Raw genomic sequence first — 15602 nt, forward strand, 5'->3', positions numbered from 1 at the left:
CAACATAAATACCAAACTATAGCAGTTGGCACTGTATTATAATGTAAATGAATTACATTAGACACGTGGAGAATCCACAGATTTCATTGGTGCTATATTATGTCGGTGTATGTGGTAATCTGTAAACCAGGATTTTCAAAATGAGCAATCAATCATTTCGTCTTAGAGTTAACAGGATTAAGTGCCTCAAAAGTCAACTAAGACGCCATATATAATCTCAAAACAGAGTAAGAGAACTAAGGATGAGAGGAAGGGCCTTACGGCTGGACAAATAAATCAGAAAAGAAGCCTAAATGACAATAGCCAGCAAACTCTACTGCAAACCAGATGTTGAAAATCTGAAGAAAAAACTACTTAAAAAAGCTACCAAACTTGAACATCTAGCAGTATCTCCAACCATTCAGCAAAAACAATAAATCCCTTTGAAAAATTCTTCAAAAAATGAATAGAATAAGAATTTTCAGCAATGTCTTCAACCAGACAGTAGACAAATCAGCAAGGGCTTCAACAGCATATTAAAGAGGCTTCAAATCTAGCAAATCTGCCAGCCTGCAAATCTGCAAGCCCGAATGTACCTCTGAGAATTGTAAGGCCATACGCCAACATATGCGAGCAAATCTGCCAGCCTGCAAGCAAAAATAAACTCAAAAATTATAACAGCTTCAAAAAATGGAAAAAAAAATGATAAAACTCATCCTTATTTATTACAGCCTACAAGCCAAACATCATACAGAGTAACTAGAAAAAACATGCAAACTAGCAATATGTTGAACCATAGAGTACCAAATTAGTTTAGGATTAGAAAAGGAACAAGCTAAATATCATGACATTTCTTGATTGTGCTTCCATTTTATAGCTGAGACTGTTACATGAGAGTAAAATGTTTGCCTATTAGTTTTACCTCCAATTCCTGATTGCTGGTTTTATCGTCTTATATATCCTTATTTATTAAATTCAGCAGGGACCCACTTCAGTATATGTGTGTCATGGTAGAGCATGGAATTGAATTCTCAAAAGTTTTAAACTTTTAATTTATTTTCCTCTTTGCAGGTTCTAGTGAACCTAACAAATGAGAATCCTGATGGCTGTCAGCAAATTCCTGATTGCAGAGGACTGGACACAATGGCTGTCTTGATCATTAGTCACTTCCCATTGTTGCGCATGCCTATCTACAAATAATCAAATGAAAGAGAGCAACTCATTCTCTAAAATTGAAAGCAATGATCCTGATAATCAGACTGGCAAACATCTCGCAGATCAAGAACTTGATTTTCTAGTCGCTATTTTGGGCTTGCTTGTGAACTTGGTGGAGAAGTGATTTTTCCTAATTCAGATGATTTGATAAATTTAAAAAAAAAAAAGAAAAACTGTTTAAACATATGGAAGCCAATTGCTTAGCCATATGGTCGAACCGCTCCCAAATTGGGCGGTGCATTCATCAGAGGGATGATGAATATATACAATAGTTAAAAGGGGCAAACGAGAGGTTAACATCATTTGGGGAAGGGCAGATGGCAAAAAATATATACATATGACCAATGCGCAGTAAAAAACTACACAAACTCATTGTTCTATCTTCCCAAGGGTGTTGGATCTACAGCTACTGTGTTTGCTGCTGGTTCATGCCCTCTGAGCGGCGCTTTTTGAAATACTTTTGGTTGAAGGCTTCAGCACCATCAGGGTACTTCTCCTTGAGATAGTTCTCCAGGCATTTGAGGTAAGAGAAATCCGCTCTAAAACCATTTGTGGAGACAACAAAAAAGCACCTGGTACCTTGGTATTTGTCGTGCTTACCAACCGTGACATAGTCAATCTTTTCACCCATTTTTGTCGCTTTGTTAGGATGGTGCTGAAAAACATTATCGAGTACCCAGGACTGATCTTCATCCGATAGCCAATCACCATCATTGTAGCCGGAATTATGCAGAATTCGTTTTGTCGACAGTGAAATTGGTTCAACACCATTAAGAATTTTCTCTTCCTCACACGTGAATAGATCCAAGCATCTTCCAGTGGCAGTGAGAATCCCATTAGCATTCCAACCATCAGGCCCCACAGGTGCAGGTGACTGGGTAAAATGGCTTCTCAGTTTCTTCGGTCACCCACACTCAAAGAACCCCCTCCAGGAGCTCTGGTCGGTCGATTTGACTAATCGTGTGCTCTATTTTCTTTCCAACTGCTGCCATCTGAAGACTTCTCAATAGGGGAAGAACTCCAAACAGGAGATCTTGTTGGTTGATTCAACTCATCTTGTCCTTTGTCTTCATTCCAACCACCAATGTCTGAAGATTTGTCCGTATGGGTACCCTTTGGGCTCTGACTACCCTAGACAGAATTAGATTGACCATGCATCTTGTCCTTATCCCAAACTTGTGGTTTGGTAGATGAATCATTTGGTTGGTTCCAACAATTTACATCTTAGGATTTAGCATCTTCAACCCTCTCATTTCCTGCATCATTTGATTTCCAACCACCCCAGGGAGTAGATTGATCAGATTGACTGGGCTGCTTCTTTTGCACTTCCGTTCTATTCCAAGAATTAAATCCAAGACACTCCTCTGCTGTTGGTCTTTTAGATTCACTTGCCTGTGTTTCCTTTTTATTACTATTCCAGCCACCCCATCCATTAGACTGATCTGACTGTGTCTGGTGCTTTTTCGCATCTCCCATACTATTACTGTCCCAGCCACCGTGAGCATGAGGCTAATCTGCTTGCGTCTAGTGCATCTTTTCCGCATCTCCCACACTATTACCGCCCCAGCCACCCCATGCATTAGATTGATCTGATTGCGTATGGTGCTTCTTTTTCGCATCTCCGATACTAGGTTATCACTGAAATTGTCTTTCAAGGTAAGCTTGATTTCAAGAAGTTTTTCTTGAACTCTATTTTTGGTGGGTTGAATATTATATATCTCACCACATTCATCTGGTGCGTAATGAACGCACTGGTGCTGAAGCCAAGGAAAGTCTATGGATAGACTTGGCTGTGGACCGAAAAGTAAGGAAATAATGTTATTCCCAATAGTAATGGTACTATTAGAAATTACCATTGTATGTCTACTTTGGTCAGTCCAGAAATTGTTGCCGATAATAACATCGTGCTTCATGACATTATGTTGCCAAAAATCATAAAAGTATTCCTTGTTTCCAAGGCGAAACTTTATGTTTTGGGCAAACATAGATGTTTGACTTCAAGCATCAGCAAGTTCCTGTACAAATAGGAGAAATTAATGATGTCGATTACAAGCTAAACACCCAAGATGGTCTTACCATAAGACTATTAAGGCCAAATAGCTTGAGAGCTGGACCTTCAAGAAGATTCTAGCAAGATCTTTTCGATGAAGATTTAAGTAATCCAAATCGAGAAGAAGAATGAAGCAATCTCATCAATTGAGAATGCAAGAATTATAGTTACCCTTAAATGAAGATTTAAGAATAACAAAATCCAAACTTGAAAAAGATTGGGAAACATGTGACCATATAACTTAGTAGTTAACACAACAATTGCATATGTCACTAGTGTGCTAGAATATCCATTAGATTATGGATATGAAACACCTAGCATTGAAGATTCAATTGAATCAATTGAAGCTAAACTACCAGTTCCCAGTCAAAAAACTGAAGAACAAATGGTTGAAGCAATAACATATCATGGTTGACACCCTCCAAGAAACAGTTATAACAAAAGGAGACAACCAGCCAAAGTGTTTGATAGCTATAGTAATAGTTATCGAAAAGAAAAACTTTAGGAAAGAAGAATGAAATCTCATCAAGATCATGAGCCCAACATAGGCAATATTGATCAAGAGATAAGACTAGTTTCAGTTCAGACTAAACCAGTCAATGACAAAGGAGTCTATCTTACATGCAACAAGCTAGCCACTGTAGCAGCAGAAATTTCTACTTGGGAAAATGCAATGGACATAGCAATTGATTCGCATTACAATGAATGGGAGAGTGATAGAAAAGTATCTTATCTTGAAAGCAGCTTATTAGGGAATGCCAAAGTAGCCTGGCAAGTGTTTAAATTATCAACAAAATATGATCATTTTGTTGCAGCATTTAAAGCAGCCAATGGTGGAAGAAGATGTAGCCTTTCTTAAGCAAGAGATTTGTGGTATCACAAATCAAGAAAGAGAAAAGGATAAAAACAAGCAAAAAGCATGGCAAATGCTACAAAAGCTTGAAATCTGTTCAATGTTGCAATTCGAAGAATATGCAAAGACATTTAGCAGATTATTCTGAATCTATGGAGATACAGAAAATAGGGAAATCCAGAGGTTGTTCTTCACTAAGCTCCCTAGAGGATGGGGTCTGTTCTGGTGGGCAATTATCCACATGATTTCCACTTGAAAAAATCAGCGAATCTGTTGCTGGAATTCCTAAAGCTCCCTAAAGCCCCACTATGGCATGGGAATATGAAAGGGTTGTTAAACACTTCTAGAGAAGATTTTCTTGCCTACGTTAGAAAAGGAAAAAAAGACAAGAAAATCATATCGATGGGAAAAATTAAGAATTAAAGTGTAAAAGGGATAGATGAGTGTGACTGAGGGTCGATTGTGACCATATCCAAGCCTCAGAAAGTCCAAAAGTATTTGTGAAGAAATCACTAGAGTTATTCAAGTGCTTGGCAACTTTTTATCAGATACCACCAGGTTTGCTAGTGAGTGTGACTGAGGGTCGATTGTGACCATATCCAAGCCTCAGAAAGTCCAAAAGTATTTGTGAAGAAATCACTAGAGTTGAATTCTACTTGCAGAGTAGTTGAATAAGTGTAGACTTGTAATCAACATTCATTGGAAATTTCACTGTAGAAGTTCTAACAGTTTGGAGAAGAAACTTGAAAGAGTAAGAGAGCTCAATAATAATTCATAGACAGAGATTTGTGAAGAAATCAAGTACAGTCCTAAACATCACCTTGTTCCTTCAAAAGCTGATTTCCTGGCATTTTTGTTTCTTTGACTGAATTGTGTAACTTTAATGATCGAAATCGAATTAAGCATGAACATTATTTGCTGAATGGTCTCTTGCTACCCATGTCTCAAAAATAATAAGAAAACCTTTAAATTAATTAGAAACACATTTAAATTGTTTGGGGAATTTTATAGAAAACTAAGAAAATATGATAATGTATTAATTTAAAGTTTCACTATCATTTCAGATGTTTTGCTTGAGTTTCACAGTCGTTTCACTCATGTTTAACTTACTCTTGAGAAACGTTTCACAAGAGGTTTGCTTATGTTACCGATAAAGGGAAAAAAAAAAGAAACGAAAAGAAAAAGAAGTCTGAAATGAGTTTCTCTTATGTTTTACAAATGCATCACAAGTGTTTCAAAGAAATTTTGAAGTGCAAAATTATTACTTTTTCAAAATTGCCTTTCACAAACGTTCCCCAAGGGAATGCATTTCAATTATGACAGAACATTTGAAATGCAAATCTGCCTTTTCTGAAATGCATTTCAGATGGCCCTAGGGTGTTTCCAGCTACCATGGTCAAGATGAACTATTTCACATATGTAGGTTACAACTACCATCAAGAAACATGTTTTCCTGAATGGTGTGGATCTGTTACCAAAGAAATCAATCAGATACCTATCCACATTTCACACAGCCAATTGATATTTAGTGCATTTCAAGGTCACACATTAACCAGACTTTATCATAAAACTACCCCAGGTGCCATTTTTTTAATTCTATATATTTCTTTATTTTTCCTTCTATTTTGAGAAACATGGTGGTGACTCAGCTGAGTCACCCCAACTCCAGTACAACTCATCTCAAGACCAAATGAGTTGGTGCAAGTCTTAAAACCATGCAGACAATGGCTAATCAGCATAAGTCTGAGCCCAACCTCTCACTTATGGAGCCATGAACACAGAGCCCCCGCTAAAGCCAACAGGTACAGATCTCTCATTCTCCACAAGCACATCTTCAGATTTCAACAATACAATGTACAGATCTATGACATGCATACAAGTTCCAATAGAATCAAGCTAGGAAACCCAACTGTACAAACAGATGAACAGATCTAGAAACATACATGCTTCAACAACCTAGTTTCGATTCTACAGGTAGAGAAAGGATCTAATTGAGTCCAAAAGCATGAAAACCAGATCAGACATCAATCAATCACCAAAAACATGCAGAATTACACAATCTGGGTTAAAAAAGAGAACAAAAACCATCCAGCATCCAAGATTGAGAGAGACAGGGGTGAGATCTGATACCAATAGTGGGGATGGTGGTGACGATCTCTCCAAGCTGAAGCTTGTAAAAGATGGTTGTTTTACAGGCAGCATCAAGACCGACCATCAAAATCCTCATCTCCTTCTTTGCGAACAGACGGCTGAACAGCTTCGTAAACGTGAGCCCCATTTTCACCTACAATCCAAAGCTGAAAAAAGCAAAATATAGAGATGATCAGACCAAACAAAAGGAAAGAAAGAGATGGAAGACAGAATATCAGATCTGATTAGATCACTATAAATGAGAAGCAAACGAGAGAGAGAGAGAGAGAGAGAGAGAGAGAGATTAGAAAAAGGGGCGCAGGAGATCGAGAGAGAGGGATGTGGGAGGGAAGCGGGAGATCGAGAGAGAGAGAGAGAGAGAGAGAGAGAGAGAGAGAGAGAGAAGGGGCATGGGAGATCGAGAGGGAGAGGGAGAGGGAATGGGGTTTTTTTTCTGAGGAGTGGAGGGAAATGAAATGTTTCGTGGGAGGGGGAAAAGAAAAAGGCAGCGTGGATTCCGCATTTTTACATGCTACGGTCATGCTACGGTTTTAGACCGTAGCTAAAAGCCATGTGGACCGTAGCTATTATACCATTCTTTGTAGCCCCCTCCGCGTTCGCACGTCTGACGGTCCTGGACGGACGATCTTGTCAAGGGCTTTGTGGGGTCCATCATGATGTATTTGATATATCCACTCCGTCCATTAATTTTGTAATTTTTTTATAAGGAATGACACTAACATCTAGGCAAATTGAAGTTTAATTGAACCACACCATCAATCAATGGTAAGTATTAATCTCCACTGTTTCCTACTGTGTGGTCCACTTGAGCATTCGATCTATTTCATTTTTTGGACTCTTGCCCTAAAATTCTCTTTCAAAATAGATAGATGTATTAGATGGAGCACACACATTTTAATGGGCCTCGTAGAGTCCCTTATGGGGCTATCACAGGCTAATTGAATGTTTAGAAGTGATCCCTTTTAGCTACGGTTTACGGATCTTTCAGCTATGGTTTTAAGCCGTAGCAAATTAGCTACGGTCTATATCCGTAGCTAAAAACTACTATAGTCTGTAGCCTTTGATCATTTTTTTGGTAGTGTATGTGAGACAATATCCACCTATCAGGGAGTCTCATAACAACCTACCTAATGACATATGCAATGGTCAACCACATCTCATAATAAACATGTAGATGATGTGTATGTGCATGTATCATGATGCTATATTGTCACATACTGATAATCGGTATCGACAATCGACATCAATAATCGGCCTCGATAATCGCCCTATACAATCGGCCTGATAATCGGCCTCGGCCTCGACAATCAGATTCAGCCTCGACAATCATCCATGACAATCGAAATGGGCCTCGATAATCAGAATCGGCCTCAACAATCGGAATCGGCCTCGACAATCAGAATTGGCCTTGACAATCAGAATTGGCCTCGACAATCAGAATCGGCCTCGATAATCAGAATCGGCAATCGGCCTAACAAAGGGCCTAAGGGAAGGTCACAATGTGGACAATTAACCATCATTGCCCATTAATGTGGACTTTACCATCATTGCTCCCAAAGATTGGCCCACATAGAGCCAAACGTATTGTGGGCCCATGGCCTCACACAATGGCCTAATATACATCACAATGGGCCTCACTCAAGGTCTATATACACATCGCTGGGACCTCATACAAGGGCTACATATACATCACAATGGGCCTCATATCTGGGCCGCATATGCATCACATTGGGCCTCAAACACAGGCCACATATACATCACAATGAGCCTCATCATATGGGTTGGAAATACATCAGAATGGGGCTCATCATATGGGTTAAAAATATATAACAATGGGCCTCATCTTATGGGTGGAAAATACATCACAATTGTCCTCAACGCATGGACCATAAATATATCACAATGGGCCACTCATACGGGCCTAGTATACATCACCATTGGCCACGACCCATGGGCCCCAAATACATCACAATGGGCTACGACCCATGGGCCTCAATATGCATCATAATAGGCCATAACTCTTGGGTCTCAATATACATCAGTGGGCCGCAACAATGGCCGCACCAATGGGACTCATATATAACGAGTGGGCCGCATTAATGGGTCGCGCCATCTACACCATTCATCTATTTTAATAGATCATTTTAGAGTATTACCCAAAAATGAATCATATTAAAAGATCATCTGGACCATGCCACAAATAGCAGTGGAGATAATGATTTCCACCCTTAAAATTACCAGGGCCCACCATAATGTTTATTTTTCATCCAATCTGTTCTTAAGGTCACAAGGAGCTGAATAAAAAAAACAAATATCATATTGATCCAAAACTTCTGTGATCCCAGCGGTTTCAATGGTAGAAGTTTAATCCCCCACTGATTTTTGCGGTGTGGTCCACTTAATAAATAGTTGGATATAACATATACATCATGGTATGGTCCATGGAACTTGCAGTGCTAATACAATAGCTACGGCTACTGGTGGGATGCGAATATGGATAGTTTGGATGATAGACATCCATGCATAGCAGCACTTTGCTGCTCGTCCATCAGATGGATAGTGTGGATTACCAATAGATGGATGACATTGGTGAAACACATACACCATGATCAGGTTGGCCTCACAGACCTGCTGACATCCATGCACAACAACACTTTACTACCGTCCATCAGATGGACGGTCTGGACATAACATATACATTATGGTGTGGGTCCCACCGTCGGTGGATGGCGTGGATGAAACACATACACCGACATGGGGTAGGCCCCACTGTCCAACAAGTTGGACGATGGATGGCATGGATGAAAGACATGCTTCGGTGGGTCCCAACATCCAACCATCTGGACGGTGTGGATGAAACTCACAGAGTTGCTGACGTCAATGGCGATGTACGTTCACCAGCCAATCCTCTTCTAGATAGGTGTCTCCTACATGGGGTTCACCCCAATACATATTATATATATATATATTATTATTATTATTATTTTCTTTTTAACATCATGCATTTAAACGTCCAGACGTCTATTTAACGGACAGTCTGGATATGGACCTCACGTGGGATGGGTTCCCATCGTCCAAGCAATGGATGATGGAAATAGAACAGATACATCAAGGTGGGTCCCACCCACACGTGTGGGGTGGGCCATGCCCAAATAGACAGTGTGGATATAAGATACATCAAAGTGGGCTCCCATGGAACTTGTAGACGTTAACACAGCAGCAACGTCAGCTGTTAGCCGTCCCACTCATGGATGGTCCAGATCAAACGCATGCATGAGGTGGGCCCACACATCGAGAGAGAGAGAGAGAGATCGAATAGTGATAGAGGGACCCCACAACTATGGGCCCCTTTAGGCGATATAAACCATACATCAAATAGGTCCCACCATATGCGGGCCATCAAATTATCAAAATTAAAAATTTTATGCTATGAACACCCACCTTTGATCTCCTCTTCCTTCTTCCACCTATAACCTCTAGAGCTCCAAGGGAATGGTTTCAATGGTCGAGATGATCTTTGGATGGTGGAGATGAGAGGTAGGAAGGTGGGCCACACTAGCTTCTCTGATGGAAGCTTGGACGTGGGTTGCTTAAAGAATGATGGAGAGAGAGATGAGAGAGCGGTTGTAAGAGAGAGAGAGGTGGGTGAGTGATGGGTGAGTGATGGGTGTACTTGGTTGTAAGAGAGAGAGTTGACTTTGGGGAGGGTGGTTGTACTTGGGGATGGGTGTTGAATGTGATTGATTTGACATGTTTCTCTTGGGTTTGCAAATATATGGCGTTTCCTCGAACTAAACACAGACCCACATCTCCTAGCATGGGTATCGCCTTAGCGCATAATACGCGGTGAGGTACGGTCGATAGGGTATAAGTCTCGGGTCGAGTCGATTCATATTGACAAGACGCAACTCGGGGTTGCATGCAAACATCGATTACACGTCACGGGTTGCCGAAATTTGACTAGGAGGATCGTGAGAGTCTATGGAATAGTACGATCTAAGATACGGGCTTTACATCTCTTCCCTCCTAATAAAAATTTCATCCTCAAAATTTACAAAATAGACAAGGGAAGAGGAAGCATCATCATATATATGTTAAGGCACAGTCTATTTACATAAGATGGGGATAGCGCTCTCTAATCTCAACCTTTCGCTCCCAAGATGCCTCATCTACACTATGGTGATCCCTACTGAACCAGAGATTCTGGATCAGAAATCATCAAAACTAGGATAGCTTGCAGCCTCACAATCTCACTAATGACTAATCTAACAAGATGGTCCTAATGCCTGGTTGCACGAATCATAGGTGACTCCTCTTGACGACTGAGGGTCTTACTGAGCTGCATAAAACGTGCCCTAGGCCTATTGGGGAGGTGTATGTCCCCCCTAAAGAGTTTGTTCCTACTGAAGCAAATGCCCGTAAATGGTCTCTTTGGTGGTTCTGAAGGTGCTGCTGGCACTCGAAAGGATGGAGGGTTCATGTGCCTCTGCAGCCGTCGATGTTGCTACTGTTGGAAACTACCAGAGGAGGTCTTCCTCTTCTGGTCTCCTCTGTGGTCACTGACCCTCTGTGAATCATTCCATTCTGCCTCGTAAATCTGGGCCCTCCGATCTACCTGCTCAAAGGTCGGGAGTATGTGTCCGACGACATGGCTCCTGAGGCCAAAACGTAAGCCGTTCTCAAAACGGTGAGCCTTTCGCTCATCATCATTAACCAAATACAGTATGAACCTTGATACCACCACTAAACGAGCCGCATACTACGCCACAGACATGTCTCCCTGTACCAAGGTTTCGAACTCTAATGCTCGCTGCCGATGAATGTGGTCGGGAAAGTACTACTGGTTGAATCGGTCTATGAAATCATCCCATGTCCAGATGAAATTAGGCTCTGCAACACAGGTAATAGAGGTCCACCAGTGCTTGGCCTTACCCTGGAGAAGAAATATGGCTAACCGGACCCGCTGCTGGGTTGTACATCCCATTTATCAAAAATCTTCTCCACCTTGGAGCACAATCTCTCAGCTGTTGTCGAGTCTGGTTCGACCTGGAAATGCAAGGGATCAAACTATCGAAACTCTCGAAGAAGGGCGTTCACACGCTCCTACTCTGCCTGGGCTGGCGAAATAACTAGGTGTTTGCCCTGCCACGGAAGGGCATTCATCACAGCCTGCAACATTTATTATAACTGGGAGGCACTTATGGGTATGATCGGATCCGCACCAGCCTCGGGTAGAGGAGAGGCATCCTCAGGCTAGGGAGTAGGGGTCTCTAATGGTAGAGTGGAAGTCGTTCGAACCACTCTCCTAGGCGGCATGTCCTATAGGGAAGAACAAATGCGCCTATCAACCTAAAGAACTCTCTAAGGTACGCACGTTAAGGGTCTATAACAGAAGATCACTAAGTTATTCAAACTTCGGACCTAATCATTCTAAGTTCTCAACAATCATAGAGTGTAGGGTAGCTATCAGTAGATATGTGATGTTATCCTTAGATATTCCCAAGTTATGCTCAGATACCAACTTCTGTCATGCCCCAAACTCCAAAACCGGGCTCACAAAATTTTTGATTGCCGAATCCTATGCTGACAGCCTCCGTAGTAGCCCATTCTTGGCTTCCAGTGCCCATATGCCAAATTCTGATCATGGGATCCAACAAGGAGGATTTTTCTACATACATGTACCTCATAAGAAGCATAACCACAATTTTACCCAAGTCAAAAAGGTAACATCATCATCACATATCCACTAATATCAAAACTTTTAAGTACAATGCATAAAAAGAAATACAATAACAATATCGGAAGCTCCAAAAGTTCGTTGCACGCTCCAAGCTCAATTCTGCCGCGACCTAACACCACCTGCACACATCTATCATGCATAAGCTTATAAAAAGCTTAGAGGGTGGTGTAAGTGTGTGCATAAGATAAGTGCCAAACACACAATATATCAGAGCAAGTGGAAATACTAACAAGTCCATAAAATATCATTAACCTTATCCAGGATATGCGATGCAAAAACATAATAAGCTAATGACATATACTTAGAAAGTAATGTAGGTCGACTATGCAATGTGGAGACAAAATGAGCTAAATATCAGATACCGAGGATGCAATACATTATGCAATTTTAAAGATTTACGAATACCATCAGCCTCATCTAGGCCATATAAATGCATAAACATAGCAATCCAAAATATCATATGCCGCGGATGTAATGTAATATGTTGTATGAATGAAATGACTAAGCTGGTGTGTGAAGTACGGATGATAGTACGTAGTATTGCAGGCTATGGGGTCCATCACAAGAGACTTATATCCAAACTAGTCCCATACCTAAATTTGGATAGTTAGACTCAGTGTTGTAAACTCTTGATCTTCTCAGGTTAGTTATGCATCACAACCGAAATCCTGTCCATTGCGAAGGTACACATAACAATTAGTTGCACACCACTAGCCCCAGTGGATAGTAAATGAATGAATGAATGGTTTAAAAACTATATAACTCCTACTCAATAAGTCTACATATCAATACTATACATCTCTGGGATCATCACCGGGGTCTAGTACACTCCAAGCTGGCTACCGGCCCTGCCAGCAGCGCAACCTAGCGAGTGGAAAGACCTCACTACCTACCTGCTAGTAGTATACCAATGCCTTCCCGGCTTGTCCATACTGTACCCATTTGGGAGCTGGTCAAGCTCAGCCTAGCTTATAACCCCCTCACTCGGGCGGATAAGGCCACACCCCCTCCTAACCGACTACGACACAGTGAGAGACGCAGCCTACTAGTATTTGGCACTCGGGCACTCATGTATCTACTCAATATAGACATTGGGGCATCTTATGGCCATGGAGGTTTAGGGACTTTCACCCATGGACATCCAAAGTGCCCGGATGCTCGAACTAAACATTTCCAGTGTCTCATCCAACCATCCATGACATGCCTGTGGAGGCTATGGCCCTGATGTCATTAGGGCGTATAGTAATCACATCACATAATGCAAGATGCATGAGTCATACAATCTAGTCATGCATCAATCCTGCGCATACCATGTGCTCATGTGAGACAATCTTTACTTATTAGGGAGTCTCATAACAACCTCCCAATGACATATGCAATGGTCAATTACATCTCATAATAAGCATGCAGATGATGCGTATTAGCATGTATCATGATGCTATGCTATTACATACTCATAATCGATATCGATAATTGGCACTGATAATCGACATCAATAATCAGCCTAGATAATTGGCCTATACAATCGACCTGATAATTAGACTCGACAATCGGACTCAGCAAATGAAATTGGCCTTAATAATCATCCTCAATAATTAGAATTAGCAATCAGAATATCCTTGATAATCATCCTCGATAATCGTAATCGGCCTCGATAATCGAAATCGGCCTCGACATCAGAATCAGCCTCGACAATTGGAATCGGCCTCGACAATTGGAATTGGCCTCGACAATCAGAATCGGCATCGATAATCAGAATCGGTAATCATCCTAATAAAGGGCCTAAGGGAAGCTCACAATGTGGACATTTAACCATCATCGACCATTAATGTGGACATTTAACCATTATTGCTCCCAAGGAGTGGCCAGCATAGAGCCAAACGTATCGTGGGCCCATGGCCTCACACAACGGCCTAATATACATCACAATGGGCCTCACTCATGGTCCACATACACATCACTGGGGCCTTATACAAGGGCTACATATATATCACAATGAGCCTCATATCTAGGCCGCATATACATCACATTGGGCCTCAAACATAGGCCGTATATACATCACAATGGGCCTCATCAAATGAGTCCAAAATTTATCACAGTGGGCTTCATCATATGGGTCAAAAATATACCACAATGGGCCTCATCATATGGGTCAAAAATACATCACAATGGTCCTCAACGCATGGGACAGAAATATATCATAATGGGCCGCACATATGGGCCTAGTATACATCACCATGGGCCATAACACATGGGCCCCAAATACATCATAATGGGCTACGACCCAAGGGCCTTAATATACATTATAATGGGCCATAACCCTTGGGTCTCAATATGCATCAAGTGGGCCACATCAATGGTCGCACCAATGGGCCTCATATATAACGAGTGGGCCATATTAATGGGTCTCGCCATCTACACCATTCATTTATTTTAAGAGATCATTTTAGAGTATTACCCAAAAATGAATCATATCAAAAGATTATCTGGACCATGCTACAAATAACAGTGGAGATAATGATTTCCACCCTTAAAATTACCAGGGCCCACCATAATGTTTATTTTTCATCCAATCTGTTCATAAGGTCACAAGGAGCTGAATAAAAAAAATAAATATCATATCGATCCAAAACTTCTGTGATCCCAACGGTTTCAATGGTAGAAGTTTAATCCCCCACTGATTTTTGTGATGTGGTTCCACCTAATAAATAGTTGGATATAATATATACATCATGGTATGGTCCATGGAACTTGCAGTGCTAATATAACAGCTACGGCTGCTGGTGGGATACAAATATGGACGATTTGGATGATAGTACATACGTCACGGGACCCACGGAGCTTGCAAACGTCAGTATAATAACTATTTGTTGTAGTTGCTACCCCACCACCCATCAGACAAATGGTGTGGATTGTTAATAGATGGACGGCATTGGTGAAACACATACACCATGGTCAAGTGGGTCCCACGGACCTACTGACGTCCATGTACAACAGCACTTTGCTACTCATCCATCAAATGGATGATCTGGACATAACATATACATTATGGTCTGGGTCCCACTGTCTAGCCATCGGTGCATCCCATTGTCCACCCATCTGGACGATGTGGATGAAACCCACAGAGCTACTGACGTCAATGGCTATGTACATACACCAGTCAATCCTCTTCCAAATGGGTGGGTCCTACATGGGGCCCACCCCAATACATATTTTATATATATATATATATATTAGTATTTATTTTTATTATTATCATTATTTTTTCATTTTAATATCATGCATTCAAACGTCCAAACGTCCAGTTGACGGACGGTCTGGATATGGACCTCACGTGGTATGGGTTCCTACCGTCCAAGCAATGGACGGTGGAAATAGAACAAATACATCAAGGTGGGTCCCACCCACACTTGTGGGTGGACCATGCCCAAATGGACAGTGTGGATATAAGATACATCAAGGTGGGCTCCCAAGGAACTTGCAGACGTCAACACAGCAGCAACGTCAATTGCTGGCCGTCCCACTGATGGACGTCCTAGATTAAACACATGCATGAGGTGGGTCCACACATCAAGAGAGAGAGAGATCAGATGGTGATAGAGGGACCCTGCCAT

This window comes from Magnolia sinica, chromosome 7, assembly GCF_029962835.1.
Source record: "Magnolia sinica isolate HGM2019 chromosome 7, MsV1, whole genome shotgun sequence".
In the NCBI taxonomy this organism is placed as follows: domain Eukaryota; kingdom Viridiplantae; phylum Streptophyta; class Magnoliopsida; order Magnoliales; family Magnoliaceae; genus Magnolia; species Magnolia sinica.